We start from the raw sequence: 27,906 nt of genomic DNA on the forward strand, positions 1-27,906 counted from the left end.
ATAAGTTTAAATTAGAGTGAGAGAATTTGTTTTAAGCATACCTTCTGTATGCGACGTTAGAACTATAAATAAAAAAATTGCAACTGGAAAGAAACAATACAAATAAACATAGCCTAACACAATGTCTGACCTATGATGGGTGCTCAGTAAATGTCTGGCTGAATGAATGGACAAGGAGAAGACAACACAAATATGGGATATATAAGTACATATGCAAAGAACTATAGAATAACTTTCTTAACATACAGGAGATAGAACATGTTTTTACACTCGGGAATCCTGAAGATGGTAAGATAATAATGTTCAAGTAGCTGCTGGAAAGATAGAAAAGTAGAGGAAAATCTTTTAGACCAATGTGTGAATATTACATTCTCCATTATTGATCTGAATAGAAATATTAAAATCCAAGAACAATTACAGATTTAATATCTTGAGAAAGGAGGAAATTTTAATTAAATTTTGCAAACAGCATAAACCTGACTTAAGTATGAATGCCTCTTGAAAGGAAAGGAATTAATAATAAAAATGCTTGTATAAGTTGAAAAAATCAAGAACATGAAAAAATTAAGAAGAAAAAAATTAATTTATAAAATTATTCCAACACAATAAATGTCATAATGCAATAATAACAGAGGAACATAATGGGAAGTCAGGAAGGAACTAGTTTCACAGTAATAGGTTTACAGAGAGAGAAAATGTCTACAAGAGCCATTGGGAAATTTCCTGGCGTAATGTGGGTTAACAGAAGCTGAAAGTAGCATTTATTTTATAGAAAGTATACACACCACAGAAGAGCTGATGCACCAGAAAGATTTATTTAGAGTTGACATTTGCTTCTTGTTGAATTCCTTAAGGAGAGCTAAATCTAAATGAGGAATTTAAACTTATAATTTTTAAATTGTGTTTACAGTAATTAGTATATGAAAGATGAAAGGTCAAAGAAAAAAATGACTTATTTAAAAAATATGTATCTCCCCATCAAAGTGCTTCATGTTGTTCCAAGTCTTTAAAAACATCTATAAGATGATATACCATCAACAAACATCAAAGAATGATACTATCTGCCTATGTAAATCCCTTTTCTTTTTGATAAAAGAGAGAAAAGGTAAATATTATAAACCTCCTCCAATCTCCCTAAGGCCCCTAACTTTAAAAATTGGGGAGGGGGATCATTTTCTATGAGGCAAATAATTCAAAAGGTCAGGGATCTTTAAAGGTACATTACTTTGTCCATGTCACCACGAGTGTAATTTGCTAGTTTACTTCTGAAGCAAATGCCATTTTTTATTACTCACATGAAATAGTTAATGCCTTCCTCCGCTCTAGCATATACCTACTTTTCCAACATACTTGATCTGTTCCCTACAATGCAAACCCAAAATTAAATGGAAAAGAACAAATTGAAACCTTATCTTCACCTACAAGAGTGACTATAAACACAGTGACAATCATGCCAGACAAAAGAGACATAATTTCATATCTACAGTGTAATATCACTTAAAAGACTTTGAAGTAACTAGTCCTTTAAACATTCAAGGTTAAAGTGTTTCTGGTTGAACTGCTAAACTAGCATTAAAATAAAATACATGGTTTCTTATTGGTTCTGTTTTATTTTTAATGATGTTGGGCTCAACACCTGTCTAGAACAGTAATAAATGAGACCAGTTCCAGGACCTGGGCTGTGTCTGCATTTTATGGAGAGTACGAGGAATGAAGGCCCATGATTGTGTTCTCCCAGCCTCTGACTTTCTCAGTCCTCTGGATTATTCAATTTCATTTAATAAATAAATGGGTGAGGGAAGGAAGGTAGAGAGGGAAAGGAGGGACGGATAAAAGGGGAAGGAGGAAGAGAAAACAAAAAGAATTTTTGTGATTTAAAAGTACTTGAACTATCTCAAAAATCATTGGGCAAAACAAGCCTACCAAAGGTTATATTAATTTTCTGGGGTACAGCAGGGAGGTAGTCCCCCATCTGAAAAATAAATAGACTTCCATCTATTTTTTTTTCTCGAGTTTAAAATTTGTCATATATAACAAAGACATTTATACCACAATCAGTTTTAATTTAATCTCACTTAGCAGTGTTTCTCAAATGTGATCGATGACTGGCCATGCATGGATTACCTGGGATTGTGCTCATTTGTACCTGTCCTTCCAGAGTAATTATTAGTAGCAACTCACTTCACTCAGAAGTGTCCTGATTTAGAAAATAATTTTTATGGTCACTCAACCAATGACCAAATGCATTTGAAAATCCTGGTTCTTATTAACAGTAGAGCTTCCTGGGTCCTACCTTAAACCTAGTAACTTCAAACCCTTGAGGGGCAGGTGCAGGATCTGCATTTTAACAAACACCCCTTAGGTAATTGTTAGGATTACTGAAATTTGAGAACTGCTGCATTAATATATATAATACAGAGTATTAGATTTCAATGAGGAGAAAGATTTCAATGAGGCCAGTAAATGAAAATAAACAGGAAGAAGTGACATTATTGAATAATATACCCAAAGCCACCAATATAAAATTGTGTTTATTTGGCAAGTTTCTTTATGGCCTGTATCCACTACCACATCTATCTTTGTCCCGTGGCAGGGAGATCAGTAAAACTGTACAAACAAGAGGAAGCTAGCACTGCAGGTCTTTGTCCAGCTTCTGTATTTCCATTTGTTTTGCCATCACTCCAGGTCTATGTACAGTAGCCCCCTTATCCACAGGGGGTACATTCCAAGACCCCCAGTGGATGCCTGATACTGTGGACAGTACCAAACCCTAACTCTACTATGTTTTTTCCTATACATACCTATGATAAAGTTTAATTTATACATTAGGCACAGTAAGAGATTAATAACAATAAATAATAAAGTAGAACCACTGTAACAATATACTGTAGTAAAAGCTATGTGAATGTGGCCTCTCTCTCTCTCTCTCAAAATACCTTATTGTACTGTCCTCACCCTTCCTGTGATGATATGAGAGAATAAAATGCCTGCATGAAGAGATGAAGTGAGGTGAATGATGTGGGCATCATGACACAGCAGTGTTGGGGCACTACTGACCTTCTGGCCATATGTCAGGAGGAGGATCATCTGCTTCCAGGGCCACATTGTCGACCATACAACCCCAAAGCCATGTGCTCCAATTCACCCTTTGGCTGTCCAACAGACACACGGGCACACACATGCACGCACACACACATGTCCTTTTTTCCCCTATATCCAAAAAAACCCCAACAACTCAAAACACATGATCCAACCAAATCTCACACAACCACAGTGGGGAACAACCAAAGTTATTTCCAGCCACTGCACACAGAAAGGAGATGCTGGCCTTCAAGTCCAGGACCTCTGGCTTATGTCCATTCCTCTTGAATTCTGTCAGAATCCCATTTCAGTATTCTACAGCCTATGAACCACATGATAAATTGAACCATTACCTGGATAACATTACATATCCCCGGAAAAAAGAAAGAGGCAAGAAAAGAAAAAAAATAATTAGTATAATTCTCATTTTAAAAGGAAACATGAGAATAAATACTTAGCAAGCAAAATACTGGTGCAAGCTACAGTCCTCCATTCTGCAGGCATTCACAGGAGTGCTGCTGACATATGAGATAGATTCTTCCTCTGCTTGTTCCAAGTTCTCCTGGCTTTCAGCCAACACCACAGCTTGCCAAGGATCTTCACCCTGATTGCACAAAGAATCGACATGCCCAGGTGGTAAGTCTCAGCTCCCAATTCAACAAAACCTACATTTTATTTAACCCTTGGATGAAACATTCTCCCAATGAGTACTGAATTACTTAGGCTAAAAGAGTTAAATAATTTTGAAGAGTTAAAGCAAAATTTTTGAAAGTGAAAGAGTAGGTGTAATTATTAGAAACGTCTTCACCCCCAAGTCCTAGGTTGCAGTCCAGCTGTGAAAACAATATCAAATATATTGGTCACTGGTTCCATTCCTGTTCTACATCCTACAACTTAGCACACCAATATCACAAGGTGCTAATTCTTAGATATTGTCATGGTTAAGTTTCCAATAGATCCTTCCAATGAAGTGTAGCTTCAATGGGATGACAGGATATTTATATAGCAGGGCCAGGCAGTCAATAGCCTACTGCCTTGTTTGGCAGTGCAGTGAGTTCACCAATTAAAAACTATGTATGGAATCCTGTGATGCTTTTAAGGCATGTAAGCAGGAAAAGCAAATCCAAATCCAGAAAGACTATTCCAGTGATGATAAATTGTTGCTCCTCCATGATGAAGGGGCATATCCAACTCAAAAGAATTTATCTGCTGCAGGGTAGTACACCAGGTCCCCTAGAAGTATATGGCTAGTCACTGTTGCTAACAGTGTATGATCAATCTTGGTGGAAGGAAATTTACGTTCCTGAGTCCAAGCATCACCTCCAATCTGGCCATCACAGCTCTATGCCCATGAACCAATAGACTGGCTCGAGGAGGAGGATGACTGACTCCCACAGAAGGAATCATTTTTGTACTCCTAGTATTAAGAACCACGTCTGCAATGATGCCTCTCAGTGAGCATTCACATGGACACACGTATTCTTACTCTGGGCCCATTCTGAATGGTCCATCCACCCTTCCCTAAAACCTCATTGCTATCAGTTCTCCAGTCTTGATCCTTCCAAGTCCGTAACCATTTAGTCAGACCAGGACTAAAAATAACCCAGTATGTACTCACTCAGCCTTTTAAAAAAAGCTCTGTCCAAAGCCTCCTGCCCCAGTATATCCATCATTGCCCAAATCACTCTGGCCGAGTCACTCTGACCCCTCCAGAATCCAGCAATGAAAGGGTAAATGCCTGGCACAACATGGGGTCTTCAGCCCCAGTTTCAGTGCTAGATTCCAACTGCCTTACTTGTTACAGATTTTGGAAGTTACCTTTGTGCCAAATAATTAGCTTAAGAATTAGTATAGATCCTGACGTCAGGTAAAGTAGACAATAAAATGTTTCCTTCAAAGCAAAGTGAACAATAAAATTTCTGCTCAAAATTTAATGATGGTAAGCATTTTCCTTCTCACTTACAGTGCAGGGCCACCCAGAAGAGCAGAAGCACTTCCTCTCATCTGTCGGGTGCCAGCACATCATGCAAAACCATCTGTACAGCAGGCTCAAGTCACTCTGTCCCTGATCCACTAGGCATAGGAAACTCCCCCATGAGACTTATGGAAGAAAGTGACATAGGAGTACAACTGCCTGCCTGTGTCTTCAGGCTTCTCACAGGCTCCGCCTCACGGGGTTCTCTTCTTTCTCAATCCACTTGAGGTGGAGTACTGCTGGGGATGGCTGGCTTTATGGCTAAGTGTCTGAGACAATACCATTTCATGTCAGACATCAAGGTACCATGGCTGTGTTACGCCAGATGGTGGAATGATTCAGTCTCTACACGAGCCTAGCCACAAGCCAAGAGTCATCTGCTGAAGAAGCCTTTGCATTTTCCCAAACACAAAGGGTCTCCTTTCTGATGGTCTTTCTGGGGCTTGTCACAGACTCCATATATCTTTTGGCTGGGCCACAGACCTTTCCAGCAGCACTGGATCTGCTAGTTCACACACTTGCAGCCTGAGCTAACTGGAAAGCCCCCTCGCACATTGGGTCCCACTCCAAACTGGCAGCTTTTGAGTGGCCACCCAGGAAAAGGCCAGTGTGGCCACACTATGTCTAAAATCGAAAGAGGACCCAACTCATTGTGCCTGGCGAATTCTCTGCAGAAATTTGTAAATGAATATTTCATTACCTCACATTAATTACAAACTCAATGTTTAACTTCAAAGTGCTAAAATTTCAAAGCTCTGCTCTGTTATATTAATCAAATGTGGCTATTTTTCTCTTCATTTAATTCCTTCCTTATTCAAACTTCATCTACTTACAAAAAGGATTGAAAGTGTCTTGTCATATGTCACTTTGCTTTTTCATAATAAAATGGTAGCAAGAAGTTGCAGAGTAAATAGCACCTTATAAAATTTAAGGAAGTAAGTTCATCACTTAGCTACATTTAGTTTCTATGTTGTGAATCCATATGCAGAAATCTGCCCATTTGAGAAAATATGTAAGGACTGTTCAAAAGCTCTTAGAATCTTTAGCTCTTATGTGAGACAAACAGAATGAATATTGCCCTGCCTAAGTGGGAAATTATCCTTTGCCGTGCTCTTTGGAAGCCATCACGCACAAGACTTTTAAATGTAAATGTCTATCAGGAATTTTTTAAACAAATCACTCTTTTGTCTATTCCCTTTAACAAAAAATCATAAGTAAATTAACACCGAGGTTCTTATGAGTCTTTTTAAAGCAATTTTAACACAAATTGATTTGAGTGCACTCAAAAAATGCTCCACTTCATTTCCTTCTACAAGTATTTAGTGATCACATACTATGTGCAGGCTCTATGTGAGGCCATAGAGAAGTAAGGTCCAGTCAATAAGCTATCAAAAAGTTTATAGTGTAGGGGCGCCTGGATGGCTCAGTCTGTTAGCATCTGACTTGATTTTGGCTCACGTCATGATCTCAGAGTCCGGAGATCGAGTCTGCCTGCTTCAGATTTTCTCTCTTCCTCTCCTCCCCCCGTCCCCCACTCGTGCTCTGTCTCTCTCTCAAAAAAAAAAAAAAAAAAAAAAGTTTACGGTCTAGTAGAAGATATAAATAAGTAGAAAATTACCAGACAGTCTAAGAGGTCCTAAGACAGGACTAATAAAGGGTGCTGTGAAATTGGGGGTCAGGGAAGACCTTCCACAAAAAGTGAAATCTAAGCCAAGGCCTAGAGGGAAAAGGAGCCACAAAGACCAAGATGCTACAAATTAAGGAAAAAGAGTGTGTTCTGAGCAGAGCAAAAGTTATGTGCAAAGGCCCCCAGAGGCCAAAGAAACCACAGAAAGCACAGTATGTTTGGGTCCTTGAAGGCAGTTTCATAAGGCTGGCTCTTAGAATTGGGGTGGTGGTAGTAACAGTGCTAGTGGAAGGACAGGGAGGGTAGTGGAAACATATGTATGGTAGACAGGGTTCCTTGGCTCCATTACAGTTCCACTTTCTCTGCTAACTGAATCTCAGATAATTGGCACAGATCCATTGAATTAAGGACAGCTCAGGCATGAGTCAAAGTAATTCTCACTTCACAATCATGAGTCTGGTGTTGGGCATTGACCCAGTTCTGTCTAAAAACAGACCCTCCTTAGGAGAAGGCTGTTGCCCCCTTCTTCCCTGTCTGGAATGCTCACCAAGGTCTTAAAGACTCTCTGGAGCTGCTTCCTTCCTTGATGAGGGAAAAGACCCAAAGAACTGCAGAGCTGACTAAGGCATTATCATGTAGTGTAACTGATAAACCATCACTGGAACCATGTCTGTCTGCACTTCTTGGTATGTAACAGAATGAAATGCCTCTATTATTTAAATCTATTTGTCTGTGTTCTGTTACTTGCAGCTGAGTATCTTCCTAAGGGTTATAGGAAGATGGAATTGAGAAGCTTGGGGCCATATCATGAAGGGCCTTACAGGCTATTCTCATTTAGACCCCTTGTTTGCAAGTGACAAAAATCTATTTCTAACTAGCTTACGTGAAAGTGGGGACTTCATAGGAATGTCCTGGGGTATTTTGTGTGATGCAAGGAAGGGAGGAACAACCAGCTTCTAGAAGGACCAGGGTACAGCCAAAGGGATTAGGGACAACTTGAATCAGGGCTTCAAATACCCCCAGTACATTGTTCCCTATCTCTCATCTCTACTTCTCCCTAGGGGCTGGCTTCATTCCTTCCCATTGTTGACCGGGTTCCTGCACATGGTGAACAACATGACCACTGACAGCTCTCGAGCTTGTCTTTTAGCTTCCACTCACCAGGAAGAACTAGCATATTCTCCCTCTAACATTAAATTTAAGAAGCCCACTTAATTTTCATGAATAAAGAAGTAGTTCTGGATGGCCAGAACAAGAGGTAACCATTGTACTAGGGACCATCGGAAAATTTAAGCTAAAGAGAGAAATAATTAAATTTGTACTTTAGAAAGATGACCTTAGGCTCAGGCTAGGGAACGGATGAGGAGGGCAGTTTCAGGAGAAAGGACAATTGCCATAACATCTGTGAGAAGTAATACTGCTTAAACAAAGGTAGACATGATGCAGATAAGATATAGCTCTTAAATAGCACTGATCTAGCCATTGTGTTTAGTCCTTTTCAAATCACAATAAAGAATACAACTTGTCTATGGGAGCAGGGAGTAGATGGGAAGTGGACAGAGGGCTGCAAAGATTTTGGAAGAAAGATTAATCAATTTGCCTTTTATTATAATCTAACTTTTTTTAAAAAGTCATCTTAAGATTCTATTGGCTTTAAGTTCTACTGAGGCTAATGCTTATTCAATACTGATTTAACATAAAAATTGATTAACAAATTCACAAGTTTCTTTAAGACATAAAATACCAAATGTGAAAATCCAATGATCCACCCTTATCATGTATTCCTACCAATCCAACATATTTTAGTAGAAAATCATTTACTGCTTGTTCGGCAGAAAGTACACAGTTTACTGGAAATCAAAGACAGATGAAGCCTTAGGATGTATAAAATGCTAGTAAATGAAAGCAAACAGTTGGAAATAAAAGCATGGTCATGAAACTAAAGATGTGTCAAATAAAATTATATATAACAGTAAAAATAATTAGCCCAAATAAATTATCAAATATGCTATTACTGCAATTTAAAGATGAATTGGGTGATTTCAGATACAGGTTTTTTTTTGTTTTGTTTTGTTTTTTGGTGACTAGATCTGTTCTAGATGGGTATTTCTTCAAGAGAGGACCACAAACCAACAAACCAAGGGGAAAAGACAATAGATGAGAAAAAGTCAGGTTGAGGAGGGAAAAGAAAACAAAGACAGAGAATATTTAGAAGTATCTTACAGTCACTCCAAGGAGAACATGGAACTTTCCTCTGCATTACCCTTCCTTTCTACCACATCACCTTTCCAATAAGGGCTATGCCCTCTCCTTAAAAAAAAAAAAAAAAAGGGCAAAGAAGAAGTCAAACTCTCACTCTTTGCAGATGATATGATACTTTCTGTGGAAAACCCCAAAGACTCCACCCCAAAACTGCTAGAACTCATACAGGAATTCAGTAAAGTGGCAGGGTATAAAATCAATGCACAGAAGTCAGTTGCATTTCTATTCACCAACAATGAGACAGAAGAAAGAAATTAAGGAGTCGATCCCATTTACAATTGCACCCAAAACCATAAAATACCTAGGAATAAATCTAACCAAAGAGGCAAAGAATCTGTACTCAGAAAACTATAGAATACTCATGAAAGAAATTGAGGAAGACACAAAGAAACAGAAAAACATTCCATGTTCATGGATTGGAAGAACAAATATTGTGAAAATGTCTATGCTACCTAGAGCAATCTACACATTTAAAGCAATCCCTATCAAAGTACCATCCACTTTTTTCAAAGAAATGGAACAAATAATCCTAAAATTTATATGGAACCAGAAAAGACCCCAAATAGCCAGAGGAATGTTGAAAAAGAAAAGCAAAGCCGGTGGCATCACAATTCTGGACTTCCAGCTCTATTACAAAGCTGTCATCATCAAGACAGTATGGTACTGGCACAAGAACAGACACATAGATCAATGGAACAGAATAAAGAGCCCAGAAATGGACCCTCAACTCTATGGTCAACTAATCTTCGACAAAGCAGGAAAGAATGTCCAATGGAACAAAGACAGTCTCTTCAACAAATGGTGTTGGGAAAATTGGACAGCCACATGCAGAAGAATGAAATGGACCACTTCCTTACACCACACAAAAAAATAGACTCCAAATGGATGAAAGACCTAAATGTGAGCAGGAATCCATCAAAATCCTAGAGGGGAACACAGGCAGCAACCTCTTTGACCTCAGCCGCAGCAACTTCTTCCTAGAAACATCGCCAAAGGCAAGGGAAGCAAGGGCATAAATGAACTATTGGGACTTCATCAAGATAAAAAGCTTTTGCACAGCAAAGAAAACAGTCAACAAAACCAAAAGACAACTGACAAAATGGGAGAAGATATTTGAAAATGACATATCAGATAAAGGGCTAGTATCCAAAATCTATAAAGAACTTATTAAACTCAATACCCAAAGAGCGAAGGACCCAATCAAGAAATGGGCAGAAGACCTGAACAGACGTTTTTCCGAAGACGACATCCAAATGGCCAGCAGACACATGAAAAAGTGCTAACATCGCTCGGCATCAGGGAAATACAAATCAAAACCTCAGTGAGATACCACCTCACACCAGTCAGAATGGCTAAAATTAACAAGTCAGGAAACGACAGATGTTGGCGAGGATGTGGAGAAAGGGGAACCCTCCTACACTGTTGGTGGGAATGCAAGCTGGTGCAGCCACTCTGGAAAACAGTATGGAGGTTCCTCAAAAAGTTGAAAACAGAGCTACCCTATGACCCAGCAAATGCACTACTGAGTATTTACCCCAAAGAAACAAATGTAGTGATCTGAAGGGGCACATGTACCCCAATGTTTATAGCAACAATGTCCACAATAGCCAAAGTATGGAAAGAGCCAAGCTGTCCATCAACAGATGAATGGATAAAGAAGATGTGGTATATATATATATACAATGGAATATTATGCAGCCATCAGAAAAAGAAATCTTGCCATTTGCAACAAAGTGGATGGAACTAGAGGGTATTATGCTAAGCGAAATAAGTCAATCAGAGAAAACAAATATCATATGATCTCACTGATATGAGGAATTTGATAAACAAGACAGAGAAGCATAGGGGAAGGGAGGAAAAAATGAAACAAGATGAAACCAGAGAGGGAGACAAACATAAGAGACTCTCAATCTCAGGAAACAAATGGAGGGTTGCTGGAGTGGTGGGGGGGGTGGGAGGGATGGGGTGGCTGGGTGATGGACATTGGGGAGGGTATGTGCTATGGTGAGCACTGTGAATTGTGTAAGACTGTTGAATCACAGACCTGTACCTCTGAAACAATACACTATGTGTTAAAAAAAAAAAGAAGAAGAAGAAGAAGATAGTAGGAAGGGAAAAATGAGGGGGCGGGAATCAGAGGGGGAGACGAACCATAAGAGACTATGGACTCTGAGAAACAAACTGAGGGTTTAAGAGGGGAGCGGGGTTGGGGGATGGGTTAGCCCGGTGATGGGTATTAAGGAGGGCACATATTGCATGGAGCACTGGGTGTTATATGCAAACAATGAATCATGGAACACTACATCAAAAACTAATGATGGAATATATGGTGACTAACATAATAAAATAAAATTAAAAAAAAAAAAAACCCCACAGAGAAAGAGAAGGAAAGGGAGTATTTCCTCAATATAAAACCATCGTTTGCTGTAACTTCCCTGACGTAGGCTCCATGCTTGGATTGGCAACAAAAACTAATAGGATTTAGTGCTGCAAATTTACCAATTATTGGAGGAAGTCATTAAGAGGACATGACCGCCGATTGACCTGGGAGCTGGACCCAGGCAATCTGAGACTCTACCCTCTTCCATCTTTGAAATGTAAATTCTGCCCACTGTGGGGGCCATTTCAAGGACACAGCCTTGAGAGAGCAATGTGTTGTTGGGCCTATCTGGATGGTACATGTGACTGAATCCAGTGAAACCCTCTATATAAACTCTTTTAAGATTCTGGTAGGTGAAAAAAAAAAAAAGAAGAAGAAAAGGTAGCGGGAGGGGAAGAATGAAGCAGGGGAAATCGGAGGGGGAGACGAACCATGAGAGACGATGGACTCTGAAAAACAAACTGAGGGTTCTAGAGGGGAGGGGGTGGGAGGATGGGTTAGCCTGGTGGTGGGTATTGAGGAGGGCACGTTCTGCATGGAGCACTGGGTGTTGTGTACAAACAATGAATCATGGAACACTTCATCTAAAACTAATGATGTAATGTATGGGGATTAACATAAGAATAAATAAATAAATAAATAAATAAATAAATAAATAAAAAATAAAATAAAAAAAAAAGATTCTGGTAGGTGGCTGTGAAGATCTACTTGGCTTGCTGCCACCCAAGACAAGCCTCGTATGTAAGTTCCCTTGCTTATTAAAACTGTCACCTCCCAATCTGGAGTAGTCTGCCAATTTCCTCAGTCTGTCCGTGCCCTCCGTGTATGAAGGCCAGTTTCAAATTTCACCTGGAGAACTCCAGAGATTGTGCACCATCACCAACCAATGCTTGGTGCCTCTCTGTAGGGTCACTGAGTAACAACATAGTCATGTACCACTTCTTGTACTAAGATGAGGCCCAGGAAGGGGAAAGAAGGAAACACAGAATTCCTCACAGAGGTTTGCATCTGGATCCTGTGAGGCCTCCCTTAGTATTCTCTATCTTACCAAAGCTACCTCAGCCTCTGATTCAATAGAGCCAATAGTTCTCAAATTTTAGTGTGCATCACAATAACTGAGTGAGATAGCTTAAAATCCAGAATACTGGAACTCAACCTAAGGTTAATTCACTAGGTCTGGATGGAGTGTACACTGTTAAGGAGACCCTCAGGTGTTCCACATGCCCACTAAAGTTTAAGAACCACAGAACCACTGTCCTGGAAAGACAAATTCCAGATCAGCAGGGGAAACACATTCTCAGACTTTTTTTTTTTTTTTTAAAGATTTATTTATTTATTTGAGAGAGAAAGAGCATGGGGAGGCGGGGCAGAGAGAGAGAAAGAGAATCCTGAAGCAGACTCCACGCTGAGCGCAGAGCGCGACAAAGGGCTCAATCCCAGGACCTTAAGATCATGACCTGAGCTGAAATCAAGAGTCTGCAGCTTAACCGAGTGAGCCACCCAGGTGCCCCCTCTGACTTTTTAAAAAGGCAAACAGTAAGCACAGACACTGGGAAGGTTTGCTTATGTATCAAGAAGTCTGGGACACATTTTGAAATAAAAATTATAAGATTGTGGGCGCCTGGGTGGCTCAGTTGGTTAAGCGACTGCCTTCGGCTCAGGTCATGATCCTGGAATCCCGGGATCAAGTCCCGCATCGGGCTCCATGCTCGGCAGGGAGTCTGCTTCTCCCTCTGACCCTCCCCCCTCTCATGTGTTCTCTCTCCCTCTCTCTCTCATTCTCTCTGTCTCAAATAAATAAAATCTTTAATAAAAAAAAATTATAAGATTGTATAATAAAGACTGAATGGTAGTAGTAATAGGAATGGTATCCATACAGATTCAAATATTTTTTAAGCTATTCTAAAATTGTTTTCTCCTTTACATGATGAAGAGTTATTTCTCACATTAAAAAAGTAGAATATTTATGACTAAATCTGGTACAGATTAGTCTCGAACAGAAGGCCTAAACAGAAATAACAAACTCACCATGGTTAGCAACAGAGCATCAGAATGACATGTTGATCTTGATAAACTTACAGATGCTAGAGTCCCACTTCAGACCTACTGAATCAAAATTTTGTGGGTAAACCCAAGCCAAGGAAGATTTTGATTTCCAGTGAGAGCAGAAACTCTCTGCTTTAAACCAGGATCACAGATACACTACTGCCACCTGATGGAAATGTACCTAAATTGTAAGCTGAGCTAATTGTAATTCTGAGCTGTGATATCTTTTGCAAGCTGAATCTACCATACTAAAACTGTTGAACGGACCATCACAATTATAAGCATTAAAAAAAAAAAGAAAGAAATATAAAAGTTCTTATTTGCAAATTTGCTAAACTTTATTCAAAATACTTCAAAGCCTAAAATATAATGCATTAGGTTTACACAGGGTTTGACCACTTATAAGGTATATTCACATGCATTAATTAGATTAATTCCTAATAACATTTTAGAATGAGTTATTGTCTACATTTTATTCATAAAGACACAGGCTTAGAGAGGGTTAATGATTAGTCTGGTGGTTCCCAAACTTGTGTGCATGTTGAGAAATAAATGCTAATTTATTAGTATATATGAGTCAAAAAATACTAATGCCTGTGTCACACACAGCCTTAGAGAATGAGATTTAATTTGTCTTGGGTGTGACCCGAGTTTTGGCATTTTTTTGAAGAGCCCCCCACCATGAATCTAATTTGCAGACAAATTTGGGAAACACTGGACTAGCCCGAAAACACTCAGATGGTAAATAATGAGATTGGCATTCAGGCATTTTGATGTTAATGCTCATGGAATTATATTTGGCATAAAGATCAGAGACAATAATTAACCTCAACTAAGACGTATTGAGTTTCTCAGTAAAGCAGGGTTTCCAAATTTCTCTGGCCATAAGAATCACTAAGTTAAATTAAAAATAAAGATTCTTAGGACCTTCCACAGAATTTTCTGATGCTGTAGATTTGGGAAGGTCCTGGGGAATGTGCATGTTTCCCAAGTTGTCTTAGTCTTTTGGGGCTGCTATAACAGAATACTATAGACTGGGGGGCTTATAAACAACAGAAATCTATTTCTCACAGTTCTGGAGGATGGGAAGTCCAAGATGAAGGCCCTGGCAGGTTCAGTGTCTGGTGAGAGCCCACTTTTTGATTCATAGACAGCAGTCTTCTGTGTCTTCACATGTAGAGGGAGCTCTCTGGGATCTTTTCTATAAGGGCTCTGAGTTGGTTCTCGAAGACTTCGCTTCAAGGAGCGCCTGGGTGGCTCAGTCGTTAAGCATCTGCCTTCGGCTCAGTCATGATCCCAGGGTCCTGGGATTGAGCCCTGCATCGGACTCCCTGCTCTGCAGGAAGCCTCCTTCTCCCTCTCCCACTCCCCCTGCTTGTGTTCCCTCTCTCACTGTGTCTCTCTCTGTCAAATAAATAAATAAAATCTTTAAAAAAAAAAAAAGGCTTCACCTCAAAATATCATCACATTAAAGGTTAGGCTTCAACAGATAAATGTAGGGGGACACAAACATTTATAGTTTATAGCACAAGTGCTTACATGATTTCTAGGACAAAAGAATGGAAAAAACTATTATAAAGAATATCACACTATATCAATATTATAAAATATTAGTATTGAATGTCAAAGTTAAGTTTTAAAAATGGCTAAGAATTAATGGAGAGACTTTAACAAAACAAAGCCAAGAGAAATAACTGGCCACCTCACCCTCAAAGGGTCTAGTTGTATACAAACTATTCATTCATTAATTCAGCAAATTTTCATTGATAAATTCATTGATGAATATCTAAGACTGTACATGTAGGGCACGCTGGTAAATGTGCTAAGGGACACACAAATGAAGAAGGCAGAGTCCTTGACATCAAAGATCTGATTGCCTGTGTGCATCTCCTGTGAAAAAATGCAAACTGCTTGAGCTGGCTCTGGGTTTTAAATCCAATAGTCTTTATTTTCCTACTTGAGAAAGTTTTCATTTCAGATTGCTTCAGTGAGCTTTTAATGAGAACTCTAACAAGGATTGAGGAGATATAGAAAGTGTTGTGGTAGGAGTGGTGGTAGTGAGGACAGGAGTCAGGAGTTACTGGGCCCTCTGAACCGGGAGCTGAAGAACACTTTCAGGTAAAGTCCGTCCTTGGCACCTGGGCACAGTGATCATTCTTGTGTGAATGAATCCAGGGGGTGGGCGGACAGTGACTGTGGGGGGTAGTGAACAAGAGAGGACAAGTGGAAATCAGTGTTGGCAGGTGAGCAAGGCAAATTAGGACTGAAAAAGGTGTTGAATTGCTTGATTGGGCATTTGATTTTGATGTAACCTTTGGAAGATTTTGTAGTTGGGACTGAAGCCAGACTATCATAATAGAGTTTAATTAACTTCATACTTAAAGAGTAATTCTAAGGCATGTGTTCTGTCTTCTTTTACTTTACACATCACCCTCTCCACCCCAAACCACCATAACCCACAACACCTACACAATCACACAACTACACACACCTGCACACACACCCAATTCTCAGCTTAGATACAAAAATAAGTACTTAAAATACTTATAACAATCTTTTTTTTCATAATGTGACAATCTTAACTGACTTAATATTGGTCTAAATAAACAATCCTGAATGGAAATAAATTTTTAAATTCCAGACAAGAAACAGCCAGAGTTGGAAAGCCAATGGAGATAAGACCGAGAAAAATGGACAGAATATCTGAGACACCAGAAAAGAAACTGTAGTTTTTTGTAGTGAATCATAAACATGTAATGAATGGGGCTTTAACAATTAATTGAGTACATAGGTAAATTACTAGAAAGGAATTCAAAATAATTTTGAGATTTTTAAGCATGTCAAGATAAGTAAGAAAAAGAGCTCTGGGAGGAAAATATCTTGAATGTAAAGTCAATTCATGATCCTCTCTTCCCACTCAAATCTGGATAACCTCTGATCCCCCCAAAGAGGTATAAAGATTTCTAGAACGACTTCTAGCTTTTCCAATTCCAAATGCCTTTATGCATGTTTCTTATAACCAGCTCAAGATCATCACCCAGGAATAAAGTCACTTGAAATATAAGGAAAAAAAAGAAGAGCTTGAGCCAGTATCTGGGTCCCCCCAGTTAGGGAGCATCCAAGCTTTACCTAAGCAATTCACATTTGTCATGATGACAGCAGCAAGGAGAAAGGAATCCATGAACTTTTAGCACTTGGAGGAATCTTAAAGGTTAATCTAGAGATCAGAAGAATAGAATATAAAATCATTAGGGAATTTTAGAATATAAACCAGTATTAGATAATCCAGTATTTCTTTTTTATTGTTATGTTAATCACCATACATTACATCATTAGTTTTAGATGTAGTGTTCCATGATTCATTGTTTGTGCATAACACCCAGTGCTCCATGCAGAACATGCCCTCCTTAATACCCATCACCAGGCTAACCCATCCCCCCACTGCCCTCCCCTCTAGAACCTTCAGTTTGTTTTTCAGAGTCCATTGTCTCTCATGGTTCGTCTACCCCTCCGATTCCCCCTCCTCCAGTATTTCTTTTTTTTTTTTTTTAAAGATTTTATTTATTTATTTGAGAGAGACAGAGAGAAACAGCATGAGAGGGGAGAGGCTCAGAGGGAGAAGCAGGCTCCCCCCTGAGCAGGGAGCTCGATGTGGGACTTGATCCCAGGACTTCGGGATCATGACCTGAGCTGAAGGCAGTCGCTTAACCAACTGAGCCACCCAGGCACCCTAGATAAACCAGTATTTCCAAACATTTTCAAATGTGAGAACTTGGTTATTTTCTCCTTGTGTCAAAATTTAAATCATCCTCATTTTTGAAAATTATAAAATACTATATGTACATTGCAGAAAAGCCAAACATTTACTAAAGAGTAACTCCCAACCACAGCCAAAAAGAGATCACTCCCTGGAGACAGCCTCTGTTAACATTTTAGTGAATATAAATGTCTAGTAAACATAAAATATTTACTTAAATAGAATCATATTTCACATGGTGTTGTACAAGCAGCTATTTTCATTTAAAAAATATCTTGACCTCATTCTCTTTAACTGTCTGCATTCCAATATATGAATGTACTAAATATATAATTTAGTTAACTAATCCTTCCTTTAGACGGACAATTTACTGTTTTCAAAGTTTAATGTTATAAACAGTGTGTTCTGATGCTCAAGGAAAATATCCTAAAAGCAGAAATTCAGGGTCACAGGTATGCACGATTAACATTTGTATGTATTGCCAAATTTCTCGCCATAAGTGTGTAAAAGTTTTGCTTCTATCCTCCATTTATGAGTATGTCAACATCTGTTTCCTATATCCTTAACAAGCCTGAGTATTGTTTTTCAGTCTGCCAATATGCCAGATGAAAATGTTTTAAGTTGAAAAAAAATTATTGGAAAATAGTCTATTTTTATTTTTACTATTTCAATTTCTTCTTTTATGAATTTTTGTCCCTGGCCTTTCAGTTGGATTATTCATAAGTAGCCATATTCAATATTAAAAAATTCCTAGACTCCCCAACAAAAATAAACAGTAATGCATACTGATCAAGAAAACACATAATGCAAGGTTACTATTAATTCATTAATAGAGGGATTTCTGATCAAGATGGAATAATAGGGACCAGATTTATACTCCCCCCCCCAAAGCACTAAAACAGACAAAATGCCACTCAAAATATTGGATATTAGGAAAAAAGATTTCTTTCTCCCTCCTTCCACTCAAGCCCCTAGCAACAGATTTTTTTTTCATTATCCCTATAGTTTTGCCTTTTCCAGAATGTCATATAGTTGGAATCATACAGTGTGGCTTTTTTCATTTAGCAATATGTTTTTAAGGTTCTTCCATGTCTCTTCATGCTTGATAGCAAATTTCTTTTTAACACTGATTAATATTCCACTGTGTGGATGTACCACAGTTTGTTTATCCATTCACCTATTGAAGGACATCTTGGTTGCTCTCAATTTTGGACAATTGTGAATAAAGCTGCTATAAACATTCATATGCAGGTTTTTGTGTGGACATGTTTTCAACTCATTTGGGTAAATACCAAGAAGAGCAATTGCAGGATCGTATGGTAAGAGCATGTTTAGTTTTGTAAGGAACTGCCAGACTGTCTTCCAAAGTGGCTGTACCATTTTGCATTCCCACTAGGAATAAATGAGAATTCCTTTTGCTCCACATCCTCTTCAGTACTTGATGTTTTCAGTTTTTTGGATTTTAGCCATTCTTATAGGTGTGCAGTGGTATATCACTGTTTTAATTTGCTATTTTTTTTAATGACATACGATATTCAACCTCTTTTTTAAATGCTTATTTGCCATCTGTATATCATCTTTGGTGAGGAGTCTGTTCAGAATTTTTGCGTATTTATTGAGTTACTCATTTTCTTCTTGTCGAGTTTTAAGATTTCTTTGAATATTTTGGATAATGGCCTTTTTAAAATTTATTATTTTTTTTTTATTATGTTATGTTAATCACCATACATCATTAGTTTTTGATGTAGTGTTCCATGATTCATTGTTTGCGTATAACACCCAGTGCTCCATGCAGTACGTGCCCTCTTTAATACCCATCACCAGGCTAACCCAACCCCCCACCCCTTCCCCTCTAGAACCCTCAGTATGTTTCTCAGAGTCCATAGTCTCTCATGGCTTGTCTCCCCCTCCGATTTCTCCCCCTTCATTCTTCCCTTCCTGCTATCCTCTTTTTTTTTTTTTTTTTACATAAAATGTATTATTTGTTTCAGATGTACAGGTCTGTGATTCAACAGTCTTCCACAATTCACAGGGCTCACCATAGCACATACCCTCCCCAATGTCTATCACCCAGCCACCCCATCCCTCCCACCCCCCACCACTCCAGCAACCCTCAGTTTGTTTCCTGAGATTAAGAATTCCTATCAGTGAGATCATATGATATATATCTTTCTCTGATTGACTTATTTCACTGAGCATAATACCCTCCAGTTCCATCCACGTCGTTGCAAATGGCAAGATTTCATTCCTTTTGATGGTTGCATAATATTCCATGGTATGTATGTATATATATATACACCACATCTTCTCTATCCATTCATCTGTCAATGAACATCTTGGCTCTTCACATAGTTTGGCTATTGTGGACATTGTTGCTATAAACATTGGGGTGCATGTACCCCTTCGGATCCCTACATTTGTATCTTTGGGGTAAATACCCAGTAGTGCATTTGCTGGGTCATAGGGTAGCTCTGTTTTCAACTTTTTGAGGAACCTCCATACTGTTTTCCAGAGTGGCTGCACCAGCTTGCATTCCCACCAACAGTGTAGGAGGGTTCCCCTTTCTCCACATCCTCGCCAACATCTGTCGTTTCCTGACTTGTTAATTTTAGCCATTCTGACTGGTGTGAGGTGGTATCTCATTGAGGTTTTGATTTGGATTTCCCTGATGCCGAGCGATGTTGAGCACTTTTTCATGTGTCTGCCGGCCATTTGGATGTCGTCTTTGGAAAAACGTCTGTTCAGGTCTTCTGCCCATTTCTTGATTGGATCCTTCGTTCTTTGGGTATTGAGTTTAATAAGTTCTTTATAGATTTTGGATACTAGCCCTTTATCTGATATGTCATTTTCAAATATCTTCTCCCATTTTGTCAGTTGTCTTTTGGTTTTGTTGACTATTTCTTTTGCTGTGCAAAAGCTTTTTATCTTGATTAAGTCCCAATAGTTCATTTTTGCCCTTGCTTCCCTTGCCTTTGGCTATGTTTCTAGGAAGAAGTTGGCTAATGGTCTTTTATCAGATGCCTCCTGAAAATATTTTCTCCCAGTCTGTGACTTGTCTTCTCATTTTCTTGACAGTATATTTTGTAGAGCAGAAGTGTTTGATTTTAAGGAGGTCCAGTTTACCCATTTTTTTCTTTCATGGGGTAGGCCTTTGGTGTTATATCTAAGAAGTCATTGCCATACCTAAGGTTATCTAAATTTTCTCCTACGTTATCATCTAGAAATTTCATTGTTTTGTGTTTTACATTTAGGTCTATGATCCACTTTGAGTTAATGGTTGTGAAAGATATGAGGTCTGTGTCTAGATGCACTTTTGGGGCATGTAGATGTCCAGTTGTTCCAATACCATTTGTTGAAAAGACTATCTTTTTCTCCATTGAATTGCCTTTATTTCTTTTTTTAAAGATTTTATTTATTTATTTGAGAGCGAGAGAATGGAGAGAAAGAGAGCATATGAGAGGGGGGAGGGTCAGAGGGAGAAGCAGACGCCTGCTGGGCAGGGAGCCCAATGCGGGACTTGATCCCAGGACTCCAGGATCATGACCTGAGCCAAGGGCAGTTGCTTAACCAACTGAGCCACCCAGGTGCCCGCCTTTATTTCTTTATCAAAGTTTAGATGACTATATCTGCAGGTGTCTACTTCTGGGTTCTCTATACTGTTCCATTGATCTATTTATCTATTCTTTTGCCAATATCACACACTCTTGATTACTGTAGCTTCATAGTAAGTCTTGAAGTCAGGTGGTGTCAGCCCCTGGACTTTGTTTCTCTCTTTCAATATTGTGTCGGCTATTCTGGGTATGACTGAAGTTATTCACAGTTTGAATTAAATGAGAAACCCACAACCCCAAAAAGCTCAACAAAGCCAAAACTACAAGAAAAAACAATACTGAGGACATCATAATCAAACTTTTTAAAACTAGTTGTAAGGAAAAAAAAATGTTAAAAAGCAGCCAGAAGAAAAAAAGACAAAGAGGACCAAAGATAAAGATGACAGATTTTATGTTTGAAACAATGTAAACTCAAACACAACAACATCTTTAAAGTTCCAAAAAAAAAAGTCATCTCGAGTTCTTTACCCGTGAAAAAATATTTCAAAAACAAAGGTGAAATAGACTTTTTCAGATGTACTAAGCTAAATGATCCATTACCAACATACCTGCATTCCAAGAAATTCACTAATGATTTTGTTTTACAATCACATCATATGTATTTCAAAATTGCTATCTTTATTTCTCAAGGAGGGGTTTTTGTCTACAGACATTATTTGTTAGAGATTTGTATCCCATGATCCTTTATATTAACACCAATGGCCCTCAGAGGCCCTGTGACCCACAGATTGAGAATCATTGTTTTGGAATATAAACTTCATAAAAAATGAAGATCTAATCCAACATCATGGAGTAGATGGATTAATTAGGATAAAGGCTGGGTTGTAATAATATCCCATTTACTTAAAATAATATCCCATTATTTAGGCCACTTAAATAGTGGCTTAAATAATATTGAACTTTATTTCCTTCTCATAAAACCCAGGCAGGAAGACCAGAGCAGTATGGCAGATCAGGTGGCAAGTTTCTGGCCATCCCCAATATATTGCCTTCCCCTTCATGGCCAAAGGTGATCCAACCAGTGGGAAAGGGGCAAGACAAAGGTGAGGGTGTGTTTCTTTCAAAAGCATGACCCAAAAGTTACAAATGTGTCTTTCAGTCATATCCTATTGGCTAGAGCCTGGTCACATGACCACACCCTGAAGCCAGGGAAGCTAGAAAATAGTCTTCAGCTGGGCAACAATGTGCACTCAGCTGACATTTACATTACTGTGGGAAAAGGGCAGAATAAATATTAGGAAATGATTAACAGTCTCTGCCAAAGCAAGTTAGTGACAGGGTTAAAACTAGAAGAGGAAAAATGCATTTGATTGGGAGTTACGAAATATGGTTTATAGTCCTGATTCAGCCTCTTACCCCATGATTAAACCAAATGTTTAGCCAATGCTTCACCTGAATTACCTTAACTATCTGCAACAGGGTTGGTAGTGATTTTTTTAAACTGTCCCTCTAGAGAGGGGAAAGGAAGACCAAAGACCTAGAAAGTTCCATCCTAATCTTTCAGTTAAGTCCTATTCCTTACCAGAGAGTGACCCTTTCAGGGATCATTAGCTGTATGTCTGCTATAGGGGACATAATCTCAAAAATGAGACCAGAGGCACAGCTCTGAACTCTGGGCTGAGGTTTGCCCAAACCCCAGCACAGTTCCTAGTCAAAAGCAGGATTATAAAAAAAAAAAAAAAAAAAAAAAAGGCAGGATTACACCGGATGGCACATGACAAAGTTCTCTACCTACAGTGAATGTCCCATTTTGATGCTATCACCAATACTTTTCTTGCAGAAGTTCCAATGGATTGATACTGGGGGTGACGAGGTGGGGTGTTATTTACCCAAAAATCTAAGCTGGTATGCTGGTTTTACTCTTCAGTATAAAATAAACCTCCTCTCTTCATTGAAGCCTTAATTTTGAAGGGAAAGGAAGTTAATTTTAATTAACAAAAGTTAATGCTATTAATTAAACATTTGTTCTATTTTCACATGCACACACAAATTTGCTTAAAGACATAACTATCACTGATGAGAATATAATAGAAGCTTTGTTTTGCTATGAGAGAGCACATCTGATGACAAGAATTAAACCAAAATTGGTCAAGATACTTAGTTGAGTACATCTAATTCCTCTTTCAGTATTACACGATACAGGGAATAAATGACTTCATTTTGCCAATAAAATTTAGTTTAAGCTGTCTTTAAATTTCTATCACCAGTAAAAATCAGACAAGTTTAATAATAATTTTTAAAACACCAGTTTTTTCAAAGTTTATTCTTACAGATTATCTAATTTCAATTTCCCAGCAATTCAAGGAAAAGTGATTTTTGTCTTAATGAGCTGAGCTTTGAAGAGATTTATATATATAGCTCTTATTAAATACATTGATAATAATAATAGCTTCAGCTCTACCTTAGCATCTTACTCAAGAACAGGTACCATAAGTATATATGATGCTGTCAAAGATGAGTCAGAAAATAAAAGGATTTCAGAGCAGTAGGAAACCATAATTATTTGTCTGGATGAATGGTAAAGCACTCATTTGCATTATGGTTCCCATTCACCAAAAGGAAGAAAGGCATTCTCCCTCACTTGCTCATGTTGGCTGAGAGCATAAAGAGCACTCAGAACATTAAAAATACATATTAAAAATATATATCAACAGTCCACTATAGTATTATTATATTGTATTATATCATATATTACATATATTATTCTATTAGATTAAGTTTGTATAAGTATGTTCATACATTATCTAATACAAATGTATTGATATACATATGTGTGTGTGTGTATATATATATATATATATATATATGCCCTAAATAATCATTAATCTACTTTCTGTCTCTATATATTTCCCTATCCTAGACTTTTACAAAAATAGAATCATATAATATATGGACTTTTGTGGCTTGCTCTTTTCAATTAGCACGTTTTCAAGGTTCATCCAAGTTATGGTATGCACCAGTATTTCATTCCTTTTCACAGCCCAATAATATTCCATTATATGGATATAATACATTTTGTTTACTCATCCATCCACTGATGAACTGTTGAATTGTTTCCACCTTTTGACTATTCTGAATAATGCTGCCATAGATTTTTGTGTGCAAGTTTTTATGTGGACATAGGTTTTCATTTCTCTTGGATATATACTTTGGGGTAGAATTGCTGGGCCATCTGGTAACTCTATGCTTAATCATTTGAGGAACTGCTAGACTGTTTTCCAAAGCTGCTGCATCATTTTACATTCCCACCAGCAATGTATGAAGGTTCGTACTTCTCCACATCCTTGCCTGGATTTTAACTTTAAGCAATATTGCTTTGCTTAGAATGGTGAAACAGAAGGAGAGGAGAGCAACACCCTGATGACCTATCAGAAGCCATATCATCTCTGGACTACTTTCCAATTTCCTTAATGTGAGAAAAAATAAACCTTTACCTTATTTAATCCACTGCTATTCTGGGTCTCTGTTAATGACAGCCTAACACAATTCCTAATTCTTGTGGTTCTGTTAGTACATCTTGAACCTTGGAACCCCTCAAAAAATCATTAACTTGAATATGTAATGATTGTTTCTGTGGAAAAGTTTTCTTGTCATCCTGTTACATCCTGGAATATGTACATTACTGTATAGCTTCCTTAATTTCAGATGCCATCATTCAATAACCATTCTCTTCTTAGAAATTGTTTCAGGTTCTTGGGGCACCTGGGTGGCTCAGTCTGTTAAGCGCCTGCCTTCAGCTCAGGTCATCATCCCGGGCTCCTGAGATGGGGCCACACATTGCATCGGGCTCTCTGCTCAGTGGGGAGTCTGCTTCTCCCTCCCCCTCTCTCTAATAAATAAAATCTTTTTTAAAATAACAGAAATTGTTTCAAGTTCTCAACACCCTGTGGGTGCTTTGTAAGATTGAAACAACTTGATATCCAGAAACAAACAGAAGTTTATAGATGGAGCAATTTTTTAAATGGGAAGGAAAAGCCTTCACTGTGGTGATGTAGAATGAGCATGAGTTTATTATTTCCTTTCTGAAATATCCTAATGTTAGGACAACACTAATAATGATAACAAGTCATTTAAAGATTTACCTTAAACTCTCTGGGAGCCCAAGGAATTTCAGTGCCATGTTGATCAGATAGGGCTTGTATCACTTATCTGTTCACTTTTAGATATTGTCTTCGAAGCCACTTTCAGCATCCATGATGTTTCACGAAGTTTTCACCTTGGCCTTTAGAAAAGTAAAAGGAAACCTGAGTAATTAGTTACATAAATCAGTTTTCTTGCTCATTTCCCCTAGTGCTTGTGTTCCAATTATCTGCATTTTGAGGAGCTATTGTGAACACACCATCAACCTGCCATTCTACTGGCTCTCTTGTAACGAATTTAAGTATCTTCTACAAAGCCAGCCTTTGATAAATAGAGTTCCTAATACATTTTCATGTAACTAGTAAATCACCACTGGTGGAAAGAACATTTCAGAGTCAGGAAATTTTGTGATCTATTTCTCAGCGTTTCAAACAACTGATTGATACATTCACCCAACATTCAAGAAGCCTTTGTTGCTCATCTTAAAAGTTTTGTATTTTCCCTTTTTCCTTCTTACAAAGAGCAAAAATAATTTGGCTTGTATTGTGAACAGGTCACCTTGAATGCTTCTTATAAAAGCCAAATATACAGGAGCAACGTTTTTCTCTTCCAAACTTTGTCTTGAATCTCAGCTTTTCAACAAATTGCTATTTTGTAGACCATATTAATTCATTATTTGTTTATTTGTAAACATTTATTAAGGACTTGATGTTTGCTCAACTTTCTATTTTCTGCTATATTAGGATAGGCTCAAATGACAACTATGACAAACAAAATCCCCAAAGAGTATATCCGAAGAATAATGTCAACTTTTAAGGTTATATAAATTTCTGTAGCTGTACCATCTTGCAAACTTACTATTAAAATGTCAATGACACCTAAACTTTTTCTCTCTCCATTTTGGCTAGGCACCTTTCTACCTTGAGATTAAGCTAAACCTCTCATGGTTCAGACAACCCTGGATTCAAACCCCTGCTCATATCCTATCAGCTAAATGCCTTAAAGGCACTCTGGGCAGTGTCTTCATCTGTAAAATAGGGATAATAATTTTACCTACAGCACTGGGTTACAGTAAGAAATAAATGTGAAGTATACAGCATATGCCTGGCACATAGCAAGCAGCCCATTCATGTTAGCTGTGGATTTCAGATTTGTTTGCATCGTTGCTCAATAACCATCTTTCATTCCACTCTGTTAAATTGTTTCAACCAGTGACTATTCTATGAACTTATTTATAAATACATAACATAATCAGGGATTGAGTCATAGTACATTGGGATTGCTTTTTAGCATAGATCATTTTAGGAAGCACCTATTCCAACACCTTCTCTTTGTGATCACCACAAGGTGCTCTAAAAGCAAGAGTTTGGTTTTTTCGTGATGATAAGATGAAATTACTATAAGCGTCAATAATTTAAAAGATACATGACTGTATGGGGAATAAAAAATATATATACATATACATACACAGTTGTTGTTGTTTTTTGACACAGCCTTTTTCCTTTAAGCTCAAAGTTAATTTCCAGGCGCAGGCCTCTGTAACTTTTCTTAGCACGGAAGTCATGAAGTCTCCTCTTTCCTAAAGCCACAGAAATCTTACGTGGAAGCAAGGAGGACGCACCACGCACAGCACGGAGGGAACCCTGGAGCGCTCGCTGCGGCTCCCACCTGTCGGCCAGGTCATTATGACGTAAATGCTATGGACACGTGGAATACCCGCGGGAGAGCAGGGGTGGGGTCACCCTGGGCGGCAGATTGAAACGGGGGATACCCCAGGAGATGGGGGTCGAGGAAAGTCCCCAGGGAGGAGAGAGAGGGAGGCTCAGTCCCCCCATCCCGGACCCGCCCCCCAAAAGGTGAGGCCTTCGCGCCCTCGCTCCTCCGGGTGCCCGGGTGCTGGTGGGAGGGGTCGCCCCGCCGGGCGTCTCCTGAGGAGAGAGGAAGGGAGAGGAGGCGGCGGCGCCCGGGCCGCGGGCGTCTGCGGGGAGGCGAGGCCGCCCGCTCCCCCCGGCCACTGCGCTGCGCTGCGGCGCGCACGGGCTCCGCCGGCTGCTATTCCGGCTGGCGGCGACCGCCGCAGGAAGGGCCGGTTCCTGCGCTCCCCCCGCCCCCTTCCCTCGCCTTCTGCTGACGCTGACGTCGGATGAGGGAGCTGGAGGGACGCTCCGACCGCGGCCAGGAGGCTCCTGGGGGCCGGGGCTCCGAGGTACCTGCCCTCCGGGGTCGGGGCGGGGGCGCGCCGGGCGGGCTGCAGGCTGCAGCGGGAGACGCCCGGCAGCCGCGGCGGTCGGGGCGCCCGCCCGGGGCCGCCAACTGTGCCCTCTGCGGGCGGCGGGGGACAGGCGGGTCGCTTTCTCCGGTCCCTGGTCCCCGTGTGGGAACCGCCACAGCCCCTTCCCCTCCCCCGCCTCCTCCCTCGGGCCTGGGCAGGTCTGGAGGATGCATGCGCCATGAGAGCGTGCGTCAGCCCCGGGGGAGCCGGAGGGAAGCGTTCCGGGCGCCGGCCGCATCTCCAGCCCCGGCGCCCGCGGCACCCCCACCCACGCCAGCCCACTCCACCCACGCCGTGCCTCGCCTTCCCAACTGTTCAGGCCCCGGGACTCCGAGGTTCCTTCTGGGCAGGGACTGACTTGTTGACAAGTTCACCTGCCGCGGCGCTAGGTGTTTGCTTTTTCTCTTCGCCCCGTTGCCCATCTTTGGCGGAGGTGGCAGGGAGCAGATGGGTGCCTCTTTATAACCACTAGTGCCAGGAGGCCTGCGCTTGTCTCCCGCAGGCGAGGTGCTCACCAGCTTTGGACCCGACTGGAGCAGGAGTCCCTAAGCGGGCCAGGTCCCTGCAAACCCTGACTCGTTTCCTTAGGGTGCTACTGACTCCGCCTTTCCTGCCCTCGGGCTATTGCAGCTCCTGCTTCCTTTAGAAGCGAACGTATCCTGTTGTTATGTCTGCCTTTGCCCAGAGGCCCCCTCCACTTCCATTAACCTTTCCCACTGTTTTTTTGTTTTGTTTTGTTTTTTGCTTGGAGTGTCCCCAAAGCCACTCATCTTCTCTTTGGGGGTCTTTTGCTGGGAAAAGGTATTAACTGCCTG

At 39.8% G+C, this 27,906-nt stretch overlaps 1 protein-coding gene and 1 long non-coding RNA gene across 24 annotated transcripts in view; one reads left to right on the plus strand and one right to left on the minus strand.

The window, feature by feature from the left end:
- Nucleotides 1-1,098: 1,098 nt before the first annotated feature.
- LOC123835539 (uncharacterized) lies at nucleotides 1,099-27,672 on the minus strand. 3 transcript variants are annotated; one of them, XR_010406521.1, is made up of 4 exons: nucleotides 27,466-27,672; nucleotides 26,287-26,487; nucleotides 24,822-24,961; nucleotides 1,099-3,685 (listed from the first exon to the last, which is right to left on the minus strand). It is a non-coding gene; the product is annotated as an uncharacterized LOC123835539 (long non-coding RNA). The 3 variants fall into 3 exon arrangements; XR_006788767.3 differs by having other exon boundaries at nucleotides 27,450-27,672; XR_006788766.3 differs by lacking the exon at nucleotides 27,466-27,672 and having other exon boundaries at nucleotides 26,287-26,746.
- The window catches only part of ICA1 (islet cell autoantigen 1), a 153,447-nt gene continuing 152,425 nt past the window's right edge, over nucleotides 26,885-27,906 (plus strand). For 5 of the 21 annotated variants that reach the window (XM_064575224.1, XM_064575222.1, XM_064575226.1 and 2 more), the window contains exon 1: nucleotides 26,885-27,025. The gene's annotated coding sequence lies outside the window, so the exon portion shown is untranslated. The remainder of the gene's footprint in view (nucleotides 27,026-27,906) is intronic. The other 16 variants (XM_054505284.2, XM_064575231.1, XM_045864642.3 and 13 more) reach the window with 5 other exon arrangements.

The sequence above is a fragment of the Mirounga angustirostris genome, unplaced genomic scaffold (assembly GCF_029215605.1).
Source record: "Mirounga angustirostris isolate CCGP_5_RB_7025 unplaced genomic scaffold, mMirAng1.0.hap1 SCAF_12, whole genome shotgun sequence".
Classification (NCBI taxonomy): Eukaryota; Metazoa; Chordata; class Mammalia; order Carnivora; family Phocidae; genus Mirounga; species Mirounga angustirostris.